Source organism: Gossypium hirsutum, chromosome D09 (assembly GCF_007990345.1).
Source record: "Gossypium hirsutum isolate 1008001.06 chromosome D09, Gossypium_hirsutum_v2.1, whole genome shotgun sequence".
NCBI classification, from domain to species: domain Eukaryota; kingdom Viridiplantae; phylum Streptophyta; class Magnoliopsida; order Malvales; family Malvaceae; genus Gossypium; species Gossypium hirsutum.
In genome coordinates this window covers 39,806,546-39,828,274 of record NC_053445.1, presented here as the reverse complement: position 1 = coordinate 39,828,274, position 21,729 = coordinate 39,806,546, and the positions used below count along the sequence as shown (strand labels likewise).

At 32.9% G+C, this 21,729-nt stretch overlaps 2 pseudogenes; both read right to left on the bottom strand.

Annotated features, from left to right (window-relative positions):
- Window positions 1–3,561: 3,561 nt before the first annotated feature.
- On the bottom strand, window positions 3,562–5,708 carry LOC121220766 (ABC transporter F family member 4-like; annotated as a pseudogene).
- A 3,026-nt stretch (window positions 5,709–8,734) lies between these two features.
- Window positions 8,735–20,564, bottom strand: LOC121220884 (protein CLT1, chloroplastic-like; annotated as a pseudogene).
- Between the last annotated feature and the right edge of the window lie 1,165 nt (window positions 20,565–21,729).

Below are 21,729 nucleotides of genomic sequence, written 5' to 3'. Positions count from 1 at the left end.
TTTATTTCTTTAAACGAGTGAATCTTAAAATCCAATTCGAATTGTTTATTTTTTTTTAAGAGGGAATCGTATTTAATGGTTTTCTTTAAATTTTCAACGATAGGACATTAAACAATCAATTGATACCAATTTTGGGCGTCACGAGGGTGCTAACCCTTCCTCGTATGTAACCGACTCCCGAACCCTTTTTCTCGATTCTTGTAGACCTAAAATTATCGTTTTAATAAATCAAATGTTTTATTAAAATGATCAATCTCTAGGTGACCCGATTACACCTCAAAAAAGATTGGTGACAACTCCAAAATTTGTTTTTAAAGTCGATCCCTTTTTTTCAAAATTTAAAAATGGTTTCGACATCCCTTTTTATGGGTTGAGAAGAAACTATAAGTAATTCTAGACATTGTGTTAAAAAAAAGATTATAACCTATAATAAGATTATTCAAAAAAAACTACATACAAAATAAATGAGAATTTATTTTTTTAGAAGTTTGTCATTAAACACTTATTTGGTTGGAACAATGTCATTTTATACTCTATTTCTAATATTGTATAAAAAAAATTCAATGTAGAAAGTACTCAGACGAGGAAAGGATGAGCGCTAACCACATCATGTGATGCAAAACCACAAGTAAACAAAACCAAATAAAATTGAAATTGATGAAATAAAGTTGTAAAAAGAAGGTTGAAAACAGCTTAAAAATATATTAAACAGAGGAAGAATGAAATTATTGTGCCAAATTTATTTAATTTTTAAAAATATATATTGATTTTTTTAAAAAAATTAAGCTTTAAAACAAATGAATCTAGATAATCGTATGTTTATGTTCATTTTAGTATATTTTAATTTTTTTTCATTTTTAAAAAAATTATTTCGTTTATTTTTTGCTGGCATGACACTACCACGTCAGCAACTATAGTTGACACGAAATACCATGTCAATGCCGTTAACGGCCACATCAACGCTGTAATAGTCAACATTAATCAAAAGCCTATTTGACTAGTTTTATTAGTTCAGAGCTCAATTAGATGAAAAAGTCGCAAGAACTTAATTGATTTTTTCAAAAAAAGTTAGGTCTTTTAAACCATTAAACCATTAAATATACATTTAAATAGTAATAATAATTGTATTGATAACAATGAATGGAAAAATAATGAATGAATCCTAACCTCCAATAAAGATAATAATTAATTAAGATTTTGTTTGATTGATATATTTTAATATTAACAAGGAAAAATTATTTTACGAGTTCTTTCTACTAGATCATTTATAATCCTACCAATAAAATCATCCATGCCATTTTTATTTTCCATATTGGATTAAACCTCCAAATCATCAAAAGAACTTCGAGCTGGCTAAACCCTACATTAAATTGACTAATTTTATTGTTCGAAAAAATAACTATAATATCACTATTTTCATATGTCGTTACGTCATCTTAAAATACAATTTCAAATTTTCTTCTTCCAACCCTCATTAATTATATATAATATAAAAAAAAAATGAAAATGATATGAGGTAAAAACAGTAAACATCATAATAAGAATGACGATAAAATAATTCCAAGTCTAAATTACCATGTTTATTTTATATTGTTGTTGCTAAAATGCTAATCTAATTTAGGCAATATCTTGATTGAAGTTGAGTACATAATTCTTACCACCAGTTTCTAACTGAAAAATGATTTATTTAGTTTTGTTTTCAATTTAATCCAACTGCTAAGGCAACCTTTGATTCCCATAACATAAATTATTTATTATTGTGAGATGCTCCCCACCATCTCCAATTCTTTTGCTGGTCACCATGGCTCATCAGACAGAGGTAATTATTTAACTTCCCAACATCTTGTTTACATACCAACAGTTGTGTAATCATCTTCATTTCATCTGCATTCCTAATGTTTTGATATCCATATAAAATATAATCATCTTCATTCAAATTTTCTATTCTTTAAGGTTTGATTTCTTTTTCAACATTTTCTAAACTCCTTATTCAATATTTGTACAACTTATAATGCTTGTTTCAATATAACAGTTGTAAATTTCATACGTACATATAAACAAATAACTAGATATTTTGAATTTGTCGAATAGAGTATGAAATATTAAGATGTTTGGGAAGTAGTATTTGAAAATTAAAATGGGGAATGGCAGAACAATGTAGTAGGATGGACGCCAGTCCCTCAATTTGGAGCGTGGGATCAGAAAAATGCAGGAGCCACCGATTATTCAATGATATTCAATCAAGCTCGTGCCAACAGGAAGCAGCATAAGTCTGATGTTAGGCGTAGCCTTGGCAATGACCGTGATCTCGTTGTTTCTTCTTTTCCTAAGCGCCCCCAGACGACCATTATCCTGTCTCCGTACTATTCTCTCCCTCCATTCCTGCTTTTGCTTCCCCCCCCCCTCCCCCTTCATTTCACATTCCATTCTTCTCATTTTTCCTTTTCATATTGGCATTTTTTTTTTTTTTTTTTTTGGAAGAAAGAAAGAAGATTTTGACGGCTACATTAAAAGCTGCTGTAGTCAAACCTTGGATTTGGGCGTCCGCCCCTCTAATCTCACTACTGAATGATGTCAGCATTTTTATAGGCATCATTCGTCCGGTGGGGAAAGCAAAGCTATATTATAGGGCTTTCTTTAACCAATTGATTGTTCCATGTAACATAATGAGTCTTTCTTTAGCATTGCCAGTGTTGTAAAAAAAGCAGAGCGCAAGGGCTAAAAAAAAGAATGGCCCTGCCCAAATGAAATGTAAGAGGTACAACATCTGTATATATATATATGCATCGTTTTTGTAATGTATGTAAGTGATAATATAGATACACATAGGAATGGAAGTATAATAATTATGGATTGTATGTTGCACTTGAATTTCAGTGTCTAAGGTTGGGCGAGGCATATTTCAAGCAGGCATTCCATTGTTGACTGATAATGTTAAACAACAAGAATAGAGCCATTAAAACCCATCCAAGCACAAGGGAAAATGGAATGGATCAAATAGCAATAGGGCTAAGGCTGGTTTGTAATAAAAGCTTCTTTGGGCAGCCAAAAAGGACCAACTCAAGAAGCTACTAGGCTTCTTTCTTGAACAAGTTTTTCCTCGTAGAAAGTACTAGAGATTGAAAGCATCCCAAGTAACAGTTGGGAAACGCAGATTTCAAGTATCCTATACAGCATTCCTTGCTGGTCCATTCTTTTATGACTGTAAACAACGCAAATTAATGTAACAGAAATAATGAAACATTCTTGACTATAATCATAAACTTATAAAACAGGGGAACGGGAATTAAAGCCGACAGCAGCTTTGTTCTTTGGATAATCTGGCAAAAATATTACAGGTGTATAACAACCTCAAAAAGAATTTCATAGCAACACAAATACAAATTCCAAAAATTTAATAACGCACACGAACTTGCATTATTCCTAGTGTAACAATGCAAAATTCTAGTCTCTGAATTTCAACAAGCCCTCGATACGGGTGAACATCATACCAATGCAGGTCTAATGCATTTATATGGTTAACTATAATTTTTCATTTTTTGTTGGGAAAATCCAATACCATCAATCATCAACCTCTGCTCTAATCTCTGCTTTGCAGCTTTTCTTTGTAGTCTCAAAACTACCAGGGGAAGTGTTCACATCCCATTATCTACTACCCAAATTTGACTCTTCTCTTCACCTCGCAGACAGTGTATGAGCCTTGAAGTCATGACTTACCAGGACTACTCCACCAGTAAACTCCATCAAGCGCATCAGCTAGTGCATCTATGCTTTGCATGTCCAAATGGTTTGTGGGCTCATCCAACAGCAATATGTGAGGTTTTGACATGGAAATTGATGTAGAAGACAACTCGAGCTTTCTGTCCTCCAGATAATTTTGCAATTGGAGTGAGGTGATTATGGCTGGGAAGGTCCAAAATTTCCCAAGTTTTGCACGAACAGCCTCCTGCTTGCTAAGTCCTTCTTTGATCTGGATGAAGACGAAAGCAGATACTGCACTGGCGTCGTCCCTTCCATAATTAGTAGATCAACAAAATGTTGCGAATACCTCCCAATCCTCAATTTCTGACTCCTCCGTACTTCACCTTCTGTTGGAACTAGATCACCAGCATCAGGTCAAGAAGAGTAGATTTACCAGCTCCATTAGGCCCAACAATGGCAACCCGAGTCCCCATTATCAATACCTCACATCAACATCTGAGAGCCTGAAATCCTCCGGTTAGGGTAACTAAGCCTTACATTTATTATCTGCAAAAGGGGTGGAGTTAGTTCAGTAGCTCAGGGAAGTGGAATTCCACACTGTAATCCTCCCACTTCTTCGGGCCTCAGCTGGAGTTTCATCCTATCAATCTTGCCCTTGCCCTTTCCTTGCTCTTCGCTGCTTTCTTTTGCTGCTGCAAACTTCGCTCGATCTTTTACCTTCTCTGTTGAACTCGATTCCCTGACCTTTTTGCAGCTTTTACTGCTTTTCATAAATTTTAAACTTCTTATTCATCTTTTACGACGCTGTTCATACCTGATTCAAAATCATCAAAATTTCCACGGTAGAACTGGAGCTTGAAATCATGGAGATGAATAATATCAGTGCAAACAGTATTAAGAAAATCTCGATCATGAGAAAAACCCAATGTTTTTTTCAGCGAAATAAATATTCCTAACCAAAGACAGCTTAGGTCAAGGTGGTTAGTTGGTTATTCCAGTAACAGAAGTGTTGGTTGCACAAAGAGTGCCCTAGCTAGTGATATTTATCCTCAGCACGCTAAAGACCGAGTGGACGACCTTGCATTTGTTTGGTGAACCCAACCCTGCAAAATCTTAGATGCCTGTGCTTCAGCAGCGTTGAACCAAGATCTGCAACTTATCATACAGTTCTGCAAGCCTTTCTCCTGCATCATCCCCATTAAGATCACTGTCATCCTCTCCTCCATTACAGAAGACGAATTTTGTAAGGCTGTAACTTCTTCTCGAAGCCTAAGGTAGCTCTTCATAGCAGAAACAACAGCCTGAAGGGCAGTTCTATCATCACCAACAACCTCCTGTTCAACCAAAAGCACATAATATTTTTCGAAACTGGAATCTTTCTCCATGCAAGAAGCTTTAACAAGGTAGACTTGCCCATCCATTTGGTCCAACAAACCATATCTTTTACCATGTGATATCTTAACTGAGGCATTCTTTAGAAGCTCTTTCCACGAGCCGATACAGAAAAATTGTCTATAGTTATGTCTTTGACATTAGCATCTGCTTCATCCTCACCATCAAGGACAGAAGCTCGACTACCAATAACCACTGTGAAAGCATCATGATCATCTCTAAGGCCTCCAGTTTCGCCTGTTCAGCAGCTTGCAGCAAGCATTTCCTTTTTTCACGCTTCTTCTGTTCCTTTCACTTATAGAGGTTTCAAGAGGCTCAAGCCCTGCCTTTGGTGTCTATTGGACTGTGTTTGCTCTTCCTCAGAGGCATACTCCTCCTGCTCCTCTCTCATCTGAGGGTGGGAGATCAATGCCATCAGTATAAGATGAAACCTTTGGGCCTTTCGCCTTGGGTTTTGCAGAAGAGGAAACCCCCTTCTTTGGTTTATTATCAGTTTCTGGTCCATGCTAGCAAGCATAGCTGAAACAGAGAGTTTTCTCTTTTTTCACATCTTTGCTGGCCTCCCTTAACTTTTGCAGTAGCACCACTCTCCTCTTTGCTTTTTTCTTGCCCATCACAACAATTACTCTGCTTAAATCAACATGAACAGAAAAGATTTATTCAAATAAGCTCAATCTTATTGTTGCTTTGCTATTGTTTTTATAACTTCTTTTAATATATTCTTTTCGCTGCCAGAAAAGTTATTAGAAAGAAAAAGCTATTAATAGAAACTGAAATGAAACTTCGTTAAAAAAATTAATAAGTAGATAAATCCAGCACCATTGCCTAATGTATGTTTGTTGGACTGCTTTGCTCTTTCTTTCTAGTTCACTGCTAAATTTACTAGAACAAGAACATGGACATGTCATTCAAATGCTACAAATCTTAACGTTATTATTTACTATTGTGTTGCTAAAAGAATCACAGGCCCTAACAAACTAATAGTAACCTTTTTATTTGATTCTAAAGGTCAACTAAAAAACCCCCAAACCTTAAGCCTATATTCTTAAATTCCAATTACCATCAACAATTGCAGAATCTCCTAATTAGCTTCTTTGTAGAATATTTGAACAAGATATTCCATAGTCAGAATACATACATCAACAGCTTAAATCAAAGTATTAGAACATATCATGCTTAAAGATAATAATTAGATTTATCTAAAATCAAGCCCGATTTAACTAGTACTAAGTAACCTATTTCAAGTTTTTTTTTTCTGTGCAGCCCAACAACATATAGATTCAATGATCAGATAACCTAAATTTATCTAATCAACAATTTTTTTTAAATTAGTTAAAGTTTAAAACCATGGATAAAAACCCGATAGATAAACAGGTATGGCAAGAGAAAACAAAGCAGGGACTTTTATAGTAACGCACCTATTAGCTGAATCAAAGAAGCAAAAACAGAAGAGAAAGCCGAAGTGAATCCTCAAAATCTAGAGAAAATATTTCGAATAAAAACAAATAAAGTGAAGTGATGAGATGAGATGAGAATGAGATACTCAAACACAGAGAAAGAGGGAAAAAAAATTTTGGTGGATATTGCTCTCAGTGGGAGAGCTCGTGGGGTGAAATAGAGCGGCGACCACCTTTATTTTTATTGCTCCACAAAACACTCCCAACTTGTATCGAGATTCGAGGTTCTAAAACTTCGACTTCAACTTACCATCGTTTTCTTTTTTAATTTTCAGTTTTTTTACTTACGAAAAATAGCTACTCTTTTCATATTTTATTAATTTATGTACCAACCTAGAGTTTATATTGGAATTTTTAATCATAAATTAAAAATAAAATTCGTAATTATTTTAAGTAATAAGATATTTAACTTCAAGTCCCTCGAAAATTTGATTTTTTTAAAATTAAACTCTATTAGTTTTAACATAAAAGTTTTTACGAAAATATTTTCAACATTTTCCAATGTTTGTTTCATGTAAATAAGATGGTCAACGTAAAATTATCTTCTTATTCCCATAACACCCCATACTTGACTCAAACATCGAGTCAAAGCACCAAGGTATTACAATCTCTACTACATTCCTTCACTAATAAAATATTTTTCGTATAAACTTTCATAACTCTTTAATTTAGTCCATTTTTCTCATAAAGTTCAATATTCATTAATTAATTATTTTCTTTATTGTTACACTTTAATCACATAATTTATCTCAATTTATTATTTCACGTATCAAATTTCCATGTATTTCACTTTCTATTTCATCCACATATTTTCTCAAGTTTAACAATTTAGCTCTCATCATCATAAAAATTCCACATTTTTCCATAATTTCACATTTACAATACTTTATGCATATTTCATATCTCATAAAACATTCATTAAACTTTTATCATAATTTCCTTATTCACATATTAAATTGTTTCACATTAAATTTTTGTACATTTTTCAATTTAATTTCTATTGTCATGTAATTTATTTTTCACCATATAGGTACTTTATAAAATAATTTATTATAATATATTATTTCACATAACATATTTTCATGCATATCACTTCTCTTGTTTCAATTATAAATTTCACAAGTTTACAAATTAATCCTTAACATCATAAAGTTCATTATTTACTATAATTTCACCTTAACGTCACCTTGTTAATCAATCCACTACCAATCATAAATCTCAAATGTATATTTGTTTCGTTAAAAAAATTATGAAATATTTTTGAGAATATATCAATAGCAGAAAATATTTTACACAGATTTATCCAAATATTAGAGAATATTTATTTTTCAGAAGTCATTTTCCGGAAACTATTTTTCAGTGAAACAAATAGAGCCTTAAACTCGAGTAATTTGCAAATAAAAATATTTTGTATGCACTCTTAAATCAAACAATAAAACAATAGTTGAACTCAAACTAGATTAAGACTAGAAGGATGTTTTGTGATTTGCATTAGTTGTTTGATTTGATTTTGATTTTAAAATATATAAATATTATTTTAGATATTAAAAATATTATTAATTGCTTTCAAGCGTAACCAAATTCAATAAATTGTATTCTATGGTGCTTTTATATTTTTAGGTATCGTGTAATTAATGCATTATATTATTTGATAGTAACAGACAATTATGTTTAATATTTTCAATTAAAAGGTTAAATAGAAACGGTATAATTAAAATTTTATGTTTTTTCTTAGATGCACAAAATTCTACATGTAAAACTCCAAAATTAGGAGACCAGATTTTCCTATTCAGTGACGTCCCTTAATTGCTTGTTCATTTATTTTCTTTTTTTTTTATATATATAATATTTAAAAATGTCGTTAACATTAAGAAAAATGAGAAAACAAATAAACAACAAACAAAGACAATCCTATGGGATCACATTATAAGCATTCTAGAATTTTGTTGTAAATTTCTTTTTCTTTTTCTTTTTTTAATTTTCAACTCAACTTGCATACAAGTATGCACACACACCAACATTTTACAACAAAGGAGCCTACAAATACAAAGCAACATCTCCTCTTCCCGTAATTCAGACATTGGAGGTTCAGGCTTGCTCTGGCTTTACTTGATATGATATGATGTTATTGATTTTATTTTGCTCTTCATAAATGCCATTGGTGATAACTATGGATATCAATTCTAGTTGGAGGGTGAGGGCAGGGCCGCGGTTGAACCAGATGGTGTCCAAGCATAAATAAGCAACCCTGTAACAAGGATGATTGCTCCTGCTACAAAACCAGTTGGAAGCGACGATGCAACACCGAGATACGGCAGCGGCAACGTGAATACATAGACTGAAATAGGCACTGCATTTATATAAACCGACAGCGTATTATTAATCATGTTTTCCTGGGAAAGAAAAGCTCCTACTTGGAGTAGCATGCTGGGACTTGTTTACTGTTAGGCAAATCAGATTTTATGAAATTATCTTCTAGCACTTAACACTATCAAATCGATTGGGGCAGTATGTATGCGTGCATGCATGCATGTTATGTTGAGAAGATAAAGAAGAAAAGGATAAAAGAAGAAAAAACAAAGACATACCCGAAAAAGTGGATGCAAGTGAAGAAACCACAGCAGAAGAAATCTTGAGAAGATGTAGCAAAGATATGTTAAAACCCATGTTCACAATAACAAACAGCAAGGGCAGTAGTGGTGCACCATCACATCCTGTGGCCACAGAAAGTTCAAACTAACTAAATCAATCACTTGCTCCATTCAAGACAGAATCCAGTCACACCATAGGACTTCATGTAAAAACTGAATGGATAATCTCAATAGCAAGCCAACTATATAAGCAACAAATAGAACTTCCATCAATTCTTTTTTTCTTATGTATGAGCAACAATATCCCCCTTTCGAAATTTGAGCTCATAAGCGCAATCCAAGCCCTCTACTAGTGCAAGAATCTAGTAAATTTTCGAAAATGTCTAAATTTCTTGCATGACGTATTAGATACGCAGTTTCTTTGCAGATTCATGGAAATTATTCCTTCTAACATTTGAAACGCAAATCATTGCTGACACTACCCAGAACAGAATCAGTCAACCAATACAACAGATACTAGATATGAACAATTAATGCTTACTGCTTGATAAAGTGCCACCAATGTTCAAGAAGCAAGCTGCACCATCTTTAAGATAGTTTGGAAGCTGGCTAATGGGATACCCCAAAGTTTTGATAAAAAGGGTAGAAGCAGGCAAATGAACAATGCCTGCACTAAACATGTTACAATCACATCAAAATCCAGCCAAGATCCGTAATAAAAAAGAGCATTAAAGAGCAGACTGCAAACAAAAATTGCCACAGAACCTAACACTATACGATACACAGTACTTACTTGAAATGCAGATCCATAGGAATTACAACAAATAGATCTATTGAACCACCTGCAACAAATACAAGAAATGATCTTTAATACAATGCAGAAACTCACAGAAATATACCTCTCGACTTTAAGTTCATTTTGACCAAAGAGATAGGAAACATTCAACAGTAAACATCGTACTTTTAATCGCTGTGCAGCATCCAAAAAGATCACTTCCTGCAAATGATTAAAATATCACCTCTTAGAAGAAAGCATTATAGTAGAACTTGGAAATGGTTAGATACTTCGGTTTCAGTAAGAAGCCACAACCTTCAGAACAGTATCAGCCCGCTTGAAATAAAAAGGAAACTATCATCAATAAACCCAAAACATGCCAGCTTCCTTCAGTGATGACCACTGCTGGATCCACTGCAGAAGTAAACACAGGCAACAAGTCAAATTCTCAATGTCTGGTAGAGGAACAACCATTATGAGAAAATTGTTAGGTTACACATTATAAAAAGGAAGCTACTGTGTCTCAAATCACCATGACTGAAACTAATAAAACTTATATTTGTAATATTTGAACTTAATATAATTATGCTGCAAATAAATGCAGTTTTGCCTTCAAATTAGTAGATTCATATGAAAGATGACACTAAACTAATATAATTATTGAGATGCTAAAAGAAAGACCAATTAGCTAGTTTAGATGGCCTTATGAATGGGGGAAGAGGCAATCAGTAGTGACACTACCAGGAAATTATTAATGCACATTTCCATTGTACTACGTGGCTCTGATCCTTTACTGTTTTTGCTGTTATTATTTTTTAAATATCCTACTGATTTCCTATTTCTGTTGATTCCATTTTTTAAATCTCCTACAAAGTTTAGGAGATTCAATTAGAGTTGTTATATATATGTTTTTAAAGGATGCTTATGATTCAATAAATGCAGACAGTTTCTGATTTTCTCCTACTGCAGTATTCATTCATTTCTACTTATCCACATGGTATCAGAGTATTGCTAGAACTCTAGTGAGTCTGACCCTGTTTTCCTTTTCACTCTTTTCTCGGTCATCACCAATTCCTCTACCTACTACATGACTGCCACTAACCTGACCACTGTTGTTAACTTTAATGGCAGCCGTTGCCTCTTCCACCATCCAAGTGATTCAATTTAACCCAACTACCCATTAAATTGCAAGGTAGTATTATCTTCGCTACCTGGAAAGCTCAGCTTGTTGTGCTACTCAGTCATCTTGACAGCAAAAGCCAGCTTCATCAATATTGAAACTCACAACCCCAACTAACATGTTAAGTTTCTTCAAGACCAGTTGATTTAACAAGCCATCATGGCTTCAGCAGACCCACCCGTTGCAGATTGTCAAAGCCAGTTTTAACCTCTCCAGAGTCAAGTCAACTGCAAAATATCTACAAAAGATTCAATCATTTGCTGATGCTTTCAAAGTTGTTGGTTCTCCTGTAGCTGAAGAAGCATATTGGCCCTGAATATCCTGAGATTTCCATTGCACAAGCTCACTAATCACGAGCTTTTCCTCAGACATCAAGATCTTCACAAACCATCTTCTCTCATTATTGCTGTCACCGCACAAAAAAAAAACACCCCTCTTCTAGCCAATCAATCAGAACAACCGGCAACTCACACTTAACCAAAACCCACGCTCCTCAATGCCTTGATCCACCAACTCCAACAACCAACAAAACTGGCAGTCTTATTGTCCCAACACCTCATTCACTGCAAACTTTGCAACCAGAGAAGTCATATTGCAAGCTAGGTCGCTCAGGATCCATAACCATTTAGCAATAAAAGCCAATTTTGCCTCCGATCTTCAATTGGATGCCAACACATGGAACTTGGGCTCAGGCACCAACCGTCAGTCACCATGATACCTCACAACCTTCAGGAGCATACTAGCCATGACAAAATATCAATGGGAGATGGTAAAACAATTCCCATTACTTACACAGATTCTACTAAGTTAAATGCATCAAGTAATGTTTTCAGGCTATTTAACAATCTTTTGTGCCTGCTGTAAAGCAAAATCTTGTTTTGTTTCTAGATTTTGCCAAGATAACTCAACTTCTATTGAATTCTTTCTTTTACATTTTCATGTGAAGGACCTGCGAACACAGATTCCACTAGGGTGCAACCGGAATAAAAAAATACTCCACATCCTTACATACTGCCATTGCACCACTACCAAAGTACCTGTTTATGTTTGGCATCATCATCTAGGACATCCTCATTTCCAAGCTCTCAATTTTATTTTGAAGAAGATTTCTCTCCTTTTTGTTCGCGAACACAAATTACTTTCTACATTCAAGCTGTTCCAGTAAAATTCATCGATTTCTTTCTAATAAACTAACTCAGTCCAGTGATGCTCCCCTAAAAACATTGTTTAGTAACTTACGAGGACCTTCATTTTTCATTTTTATTGATAAAAAAACTATATTATTGGAACTTTTTAGACCAATGTACCAAATATATTTGGTTGTTTACACTTCAAAATAAAAGTGAAATCAAATCCATCTTTCAGAAATTCACCCCACCAATGGAAAAGGTTTTCAATGGAAGGGGTGAATATAAAAGCTTCGAGTCATATCTTCAATCAAACAGCACCAAGCATCTGATATCTCCCCCATATACCCCTTAACAAGTTTCTCTAACAAAAAGACATCATAAGCACATCATAGAAATAGCTAAAACTCTTTTACATGAAGCATCGCTACCATCATCCTTTTGGTCATTTGCATGTCACCGTATTGTATATCTCGTTAATCGTCTTACAACTACTTTAAAAATCATCTTTCCAAAAACATTTTGGTGAAATGTCCAATTACCACTCACTTCAAACATTTGGTCGTCTATGTTATCCTTGGCTCAAGCCTTACACAAATCATAAACGTAAGTCCAAACCCACTAAATGTGTCTATTTAGGCTTCTCTACAACCCACTACTCTCATCTAAGTTCTGACCTGGTCCAATCCAAATTATATATTTCAAAAGATGTTAAATATTGAGCATATTTTCCCATTAAAAAAATCTTCTTTTTTTTCCTAATTTAAAAAAAGTTAACAAATATCATGTGGGAAATTCGCCACTAATCTTCTATCAAGTTTTCATCTACTCCGCCAACCATCTCAAGTCTCCCTCCCTATACCAGTGCATCCAGAACCTCAACAATCAGCAAGGTCATTTGGCAATTCCCGCAATGCAAACACAAGATAAGATATCAAGTATTCTTCAATTCACTACAACTTCCACCTTTTCACCAAAAAATCCCCCACCTCTAGTACATCAACTCACGCCACATCACAACCCACCTATGTCAACCAATACTCTTTCTACCTTTAGGTGTGAACCACCCCACGTCCAAACATCATCATTGGACCCACACCTTCATCCTATTACCCCACCACTTGACCCTCTCCCTCCTCCAGCCAGCCCTTCTCAACCTTTTGCTCTTCCTCACACGTATGACAGGTCCCAAAACCAAAATTTCAAACCTTGTATGTCTTTTGACTATCTAACTCAAGTTTCTTCAAACCACCACCTCCAAGCAAGCAAATAAATACCCAAAGTGGAGAGATGCAATGAAATCAAACTTTGATGCTTCAATTCAGAACCAAACTTGGGAACTAGTACCCCAAGACATAATTGATTCCAAATGGCTCCGCAGGATTAAGAAGAAAGCTGATGGAAACACCAATCATTAAAAGGCTCGACTAGCTGCCAAAAGCTTTACCCGACACCCTGGCATAGATTTTCATGATACCTTTAGCTCATTCATTAAACCAACCATATTACAAGTTGTCTCACCATTATTGTTCATGTTATAATAAACATCGATAATGGCGATAGAAGGATCGCAAAGCAATAAGAAAAGAAAAATAATAACACATAGATTTTACTTGGAAATCCTTCTAGGGAAAAAACACGGGTAGAGAGGAGAAATTCACCAAGGTTGAAAAACGAATGATTATAAGAGGACCCCTTATTTTAGAAGATTCACCAACCAGATGTTAACAACACTTGCTTCAAGTATGCCTAGACAAAAAGTATTTATGGCTCAACCACAAGGTTGATCATTTTGAAGATAAACAAACTCAACTTCCTAGGCCCTCTTTCACTTGCCATCTCTAAAAATTAGGTGTTGTTGCACATCACCTAACATCAAGAGGGTGTACCAACTGTGCTTACGTGGTACCTCTTTTACTATTTTTGCTGGTTTTTTTTTAATGTCCTACTGGGTTTTTTTTTTTTCGCTGATGCTTTAAAAACCTCCTACTCTTTAGGAAACTCAATTAGAGTTGTTATACTCATGTATTTAAAAGGATGCTTATGATTCAATAAATGCACATAAAGCTTCTGATTTTCTCCTTCCGCATTATTCATTCCTTTTTACTTCTCTACGAAAATGTCATATTAAATGTTTCTTTTTCTGACGTTTTAATCATAATCAGTTTAATTTTCTTGTAAAATGATACAAGAAGACTATTCACTCTGATTGATTAAAACCTTCAGGAAAAAGTCACTAATCAGTAATGAATGATTCAATTTACGATTGGAAACAGTGTCATTTTTCATAGCTATAATGGTTGTACTGCAAGCTAAAACATAGACCTGCAACTTCCAAAGTGACCATAAAAGAAGACAACTGAGAACGATCATATGTCGAATTTTCACTCCTACTCCTAAAACATTTTCATTGTTCTATTTTAATCATCTTACAAGAGTTTTGAAGACCAAGTCTTCAAAAACCAATCTCTCTCCATGAAGCTAGACCAGGACCATGCTACTTTTATGAGATTAACTGTAATTAAATCCAATAGAAACAGCATTATTGGTCATGTTTAAATAACTCAATCAAATCCTCTTTCCTAGAGATTTCAGCTCTAATTCAGTTTTAGGGCCTCTACCAGGTAGCTTAGGAGGCAACTAGAAGTTGCACCAATAGAATTTGTAATGTATCATACAATAGAAATCACAACCATTGTAAGTTACCTTGCTACGGATATAATTACACCAACAGCCACAAGAAAGCATCCAAGTAGTTGGTTTATTCTATATCTCCTTCCAAGAAAGATAATGGAGAGGAGAATTTGCCACACAAGAAATGTCTGTAGAAGTCATAGACCAAAGTAACTAATTCAGTGCTTATACATTAAAATGGTTGGTGTCACAAGCTCTAATGAGCTAGATAAGAATCACTAAATAAAAATCTTTAACATGAAATAATCAAATTATTAGTTTATTACACCAAAATCAACTATTGTTTTAGTTGAACATAAAATGAAAACATGTTATATTCATTCAAAGCATTTCTGGCCAACAACTTTGAGCAGGTTTTGAATTGTGTGATAGTTGAACTCATCCAGTTGCATTCTTTATAAAATCCTCAAAGTAAAATTTGGAGCCTAAAACCCACTACAACTCAACCCTAATAGAAAAGGCAATCAGCAGATTATTCAGTTTTTTTAACATGTGTAAATCTATTTGGTTGTTTTCAAATACTATTTCTCTGAAAAAGCTTTCCATTTACTATCTTGCCTTGTTTTGGCCATAGCAATTTATACTTGAGAAAGAAGAAGAAAAAAATGGCCTAATACAGACACCATGGCAGTTATATTTAATGTTGAGCAGTAGCAATAAATGTTTCTCACCTGAGATAAAATTGGAATAGAAGCCCCAGATAGAATTGCTGTACAAAGTTGGAGAAAAATGTCAAAAGAAAAAAAATAGTATACAAAAGTTCAATATAATACTCCTATCATTTACTCCAACAAATTCATGTATACAGACTAGAAGCAAGAAACAGAAACATTTATACAATATTAAGAAATTAGCATCAAGTAATTAAAATTTTTTGAAACTCTAATAGCTTCTAACACCTACATTAGTACAGAGCCATCTCTGCCAAGAGGTAAAAAGATCCCAACGGAAAAGAGGCCTAATAACGAATAGTAACAAAAAGATCCCACAGTTGGAGGCTCATTTTTCTGAATGGAAAGAGAATTCATTTTACACGAACAAACATACTTCAAAATCACCATGCAAAGATGCCCTAGAAATATCAGTGTGTTAGGAGACAACATTCAAAGGCATCTGAGTATGATGAGCTAACCTCCAGCTGCCATTCCAGTTGCAGCACCAAGAGCCTCCAAAAGGCCGACAGCAAGAAATGGAGCTTTTGGCATGGAAAGCATCTCATCTGTAACTATGCCAGCATGATACCGGAGATACAATACAGAAAAGTATACAAGCACATACCTGGACAAACCAAGAGTGAGAGAGGTATTAGGCTGGAACAAAATTCCCAACTAACAAGTATCTGTGCACTCTTGAGTTAATGGAATCAACCAGTAACAAAATTCAGCAGCTTTAATTCATCTAGCATATGAAGAACAAGAAACTTTTGAGAAATGTACATTTATAGCCCCAAAGAAACTGTTAAAATTTCATGGGGATAAAACCCTTCAAACTTAAAAAGGAGAGGTTTTTGAGAAAATAGAAGCTTTAGACATAGATTCAAAACTACTCAAGGTCCATACATTCAGAGAAATTGAGTTTGAGTAAAGCTCGATACATTCAAAGTCAGACTGCCTTTTTTCTAGTAAGGTATCGGGTTCTTTGACAGTTAATACAAGAACAAGTGCTTCATATTAGTACCAGTATATTTTTATCCAAAACATTAGACCTCTTTTCAGAATAAGCATTTATTTAATTCATTATTCAAAAGTTATTTACCAAATTAATTAAATTCTAAACTGTGCAAGATCTTCAATTTAATATTTAATTTAGGATTTCATAAATAATAAGATATATTGACAGATTATTGAAATTTTAAAAACTTTGCTGTAGAATCTTCTGTTTAGTAGCTATATTTCTTTATATAGATTATTTTTCTTCCTTTAATGCCTAAAATATTTATTTATATTAAAACTAAATTCTTTTTTCTTTTTTCTTTTCTATTTAAAGAAAAAGTAATATTTTAAATATAAAATACTTCTAAATGTTAACATTTTTATGTGTTACTATATAAATTATTTAATAAATGTCTTTAAAGTTAAAAAAAAAATTTCTTTTATCAGAATCAGAATTATTATTTATAAGTATGATAAATATTTTTATTAATTAAATTTAGTTAACCAAAAATTTTAATAAGATCAAAATTCTTATATATAAATGCAAGAAATCTTTATAAATAATTAAAATGCATTATAATTAAATTTTTATATTTAAAACTAAATAATTTATCTATTTTCTGTTTTCTTTTTTTATTTAATGAACAAGTGATATTTTTAACATAAAATAATTCGATATAAATTTAACCTTTTATGTGTAATTATATAAATTATTTAATAAAGGTCCTTTATAAATATGATAAATATTTTTATTAAATAAATTCAGCTAACCAAAAAATTTAATAAGATCAAAATTCTTATATATAAATGTGACAAATCTTTATAAATAATAAAAATATATTTAAAAATACAAATTTAGTAATATAATAGGCAATAAAAGATATATTGGTTAGTTCAAAAGTTTATCCAAACTAATGCTTTTATGTATGTTATAGATTATATACATTCTAATGTAGTTGCATTTACAATCTGCAAATTTAAAATCTATAAATTATATAATATAACAGTGATATAAAACTATGTGCAGTTTTAATATCTTAGATGTTTTTCCTTTTAAATTTTAATATCTAAATGAGTATGAACAATGATACCATCCTTCTAAAAGGTGATAATGGGACCCATGAAACACTAGATCAACTTGAAGAAATTTAATATCAGTGATATAAGATCTACATCCAATTGTTTTTTTCCCACATACATAAAAGTTATTTTATGAGTAATTAGAAACAAAATCTTTAACATAAATATATGTTTTCATTGAAAAAGAAGAATTACTTAGAATTTTTTACAGAAGTTAAGAAAAAGGTAATTGTTCTACATGAACAAAGAGTGATGGCTACATTTATTAAAAAGTTAACAAAATAGAATATGCTATGTAGAAATCCAAAAGCCAAAGAAAAAAGCTACTCAAGACGAGGCCGAGTGTCTAAACATAAAGCTAAAGCCACCACCTTGACCCACCACAACTTCAAGAAATCCCGCTGATGATATCATATCAACCCTTTTTCTATAATGGAAATCAAAGAGTGATCGATTGTCTCCACAATATTTGTTTTTGACTAATTATGATACCTTCTATGTTCTATGGGTTCTGTTTCATTCAAACCCACCACTTGATTTTCTTGCCAATTCTATTTTGTTGTTGTTCTCATTTTTATTAATTATTTTTATCCCCTTAACTTCAATATTTATAAACAAGAAGATTAAGAATAAGAAACTTTGAATAATGCACAAAAGATGCTACAAAGAGCATACATAACAATAGTATTCTAAAATAGTATTCTTACAAGTTCACTGGTTGTCTTATGAAATTCACATATATATATAGATAGTATTAATTTCACACGACCGAAGCTTTTCGAGCTTAGAAAACCAGCCAAAGGTAGTAAGAGTTACCGCATTTTCCTTACGAACAAACCAAAGCCGTGCACAAGTGGGTCAATCATGCAACTTGTATAGTCTTGCATATAATTTAGATTCTAAGCTAAATCCATCATTGTTCTTAAAAAGAATATTCCTTAATCAATTTAAGTGGGTATAAAAGGCCACATCTAAATGATTTACCAAGAGTCTGTAAGCCACTAATGATGGTCGCTGAAAAAACACCCTAGATTATAATTTAACAGTATGCCTCAAGTCTTCTCAAAAAAATATATATGTGTGTAGAATTTATTATCTTTTATCAAAGTGCGGGTTAGGGGTTGAGACCTGATCTATTATTTTTTTATCCCTAATTTTCAGCTAGTTACTACTATTCAAATGTGTAGGATTTTTAGTTGAATGTGCCTGGCAAGTCCCTCAATTATAGAGAACAGATTAAATTAGTCCCTATACTATTAAAAATAATCAAATAAAGCTAAACTTTAACAGAGTTAAAATTTAATATCATTTACTATTTTTTCTTAGGTGGAATATCATTTACTATTTAACAAAGTTATATTTTGTTGAGAGTTGAAATGCAAATAAATAATAATAATTTTCAGAAAATGTTAATTCTATTATGATTTGATCTTATTTAATTCCTTTTATTAGTACAAAAAATAAATTAATAAATTTAATAATAGAGAAATTAATTCATTCAATCCTAATAAAAAGACTTTGCAACTACTTTCACCTATATAAATATATACACAACATGAGTAGTGTCTTGCTCTTTTTATTCTTTGTCATATATCTTTTGATGGGATGGCAACTTTTTTTGCTTGGGGTGAAAACTAAACATTGGGACCAAAGAAAAAACGGTGGACGTTGAAAAGTAGATGAATCGGGAAAATTGATTTGGGAACGGCACGCTTTACTAGACGACATTTCCGTTATGGTTTTCGGCCGCTTCCCATCCAGCAGAAACCAAAAGCAACTTAGTTTTGCCTATAAAATATTCGTCATGATATTTTATTTTCAGGTCTCTATTAGGTTCCTTCCTGACGCCTATATGAATCAAAATAAATAAACAAATTGATACTATCTTAGAAAAAAAAAAGAAGGAAAGATACAAAAATATTTATATTAAATTCAATTCTAAAAAGAATGGCTGAAAAAATATAAATAGATGCTAAAAGTTACTATATTTTCGAAAAGTAATTTTCAGTGTGCTGTTGCCAAGCGGGCACTAAAAAAAGGAAAAACAGAACACAAAAAAGGGAAAAAATGTTTTTTACAGGATAATATTGAGCATTAGAAAACCATAACAAGGCTTGGCCCCTAGGCTGCGAGGAAAGGGAAAATTAAATATGTACTAAAAAATTGAGGTTAAAAATTTTATCACGGTGGAAACTGGAAATGGCAAAAAACGCTCTGATAGTAGTAAAATTTTAAAAATAAATTATAAACAAGGAAGAATAATTATAAAAAAATAAAATGCGAATCAATAATGAGATGTTTTTGGGTACCAGAATGTGGCGAGCTGAGCCAGAAAGAAAGGGTAATTCTTGAGAGGAACCAAAGCCAGCTTATACAGCACCCGATTCCCTACTCCCAATACCACCGTCACCCCCGCTGCAACCACCACCTCCACCGTCCGATTTCTCTCTCTCCTCTCTACCTCGGTCGTCCGGTCCCCCAATGAATACGAGCATGGGCCTGGTCCTGGTCCCCCTCCTGCCTTCTTCGTGCCATCTCCGCCCTCCGATCTTCCAACCGGCCCCACTGCCTCCACTCTCCAATACTTTCTCGATCTCAGAGCGATTCCTAACGGCCGTTGGTTATTGTGAGGCAACAGAGGGAAGGCAGGAATCTCAATCGTTGGTTTAAACTTCTGATGATGAACCGGAACGTGGGGTATCGTTGAACCGACCGTTAAACGGCGAACAAAGGAAGTCATGTCAACTAATTTTTTAGTAAAGCAAAAAAATTAATGTTGAAAATACTACTATACAAAAAAGATTTTAGCGAGTTTTTGGAAATACTAGTTTGGTGAGATTTTGAGAGCTCTGTTTTTTTGGTTCGAGGAGCTCTATATTTTAGTGTTGACACAGAGAAAGAGAGGGCGAAATGTGATGTAAAATATTTATAGCAGGTATGACAATGACCTTTCGTTGTCCAAATTAAAATTTTCTTCTTCTTACTTTTTTTATTAATTTTCTATTATAAAATTATGATCTGGTTAAAACTTTAATTGAATTGGTATTAGAAGATAAGAATAAATATGAAAATATTTTTTCGATCCTACTTTTAGCCTCTCTTTATCTAAATAAAAATATGAATATCCCGCTAATTAAATTACTCAACTAAAATTTTATTTTAATATTTTTTATATATTTTTTATTTTAAAACACACTGTTTATTATTTTCAACTGTTATATATTTATATTACATCTAAAGTAGTTGACCAAATTAATTTCACAAGTCAATATGACACCAACATAATTAGGTGTAGCAACGACATATCACAATCAGTATAATATATTATGTGCCAACACATCATATTTAGCAATATCACTAAATTTACTTTACATAGAAGATATATTTATCTCATGTACTCTCATTGGGTAAGCATATATAAACCTAAAGGATTGATAATTCATAGCAATAGTAAAACTCATCAGATTTTTCAATTTTCTTCTTGTTTTTTTTCTTTCTTTCTTAAGACACGAGTAATCTCACTTTCTAAATCATATGCTTAGAGCAATTTGCACATTCAGATTTAGTCATAAAGAAAACACAAAATTAGATAGTGTCAAATTTTGATAGGTGTCGAATCCATAAAATATAAAATTCTACACTTGAACGGAATATAAATGAGCTATATAGGAAGTAGGATCGACCCCATAGAAGTTGATCTATCTGAATATTTATTTTGTTATTAACCAAAACGTGTCATACGCAATTTTCATGCTCACGACTTGTGTCAACCTATACAAAATAGAATGGGAAATTAAATCTAGATATAAATAAACAATAGAAGTTAAATAAAAACATAATCGAAACAAACAAATCAAGATTAAATATTAACAAAATGAAAACCTCTAGCCTCATCAGGTGCAATTTTGACTTTGGTTTCAAATTGTTCTAAGAAAATAAAAAATTTCCCTCTGTCGGTAAGTCGGTTATAGTGATCGATGAACAACCACCTCAAACCAACAGTCCTTTCGTATGTAAATTAACCACAAGAATAGCACAGCAACAAACCATTACCAAGTGAACAACCCTAAAACCAGCTT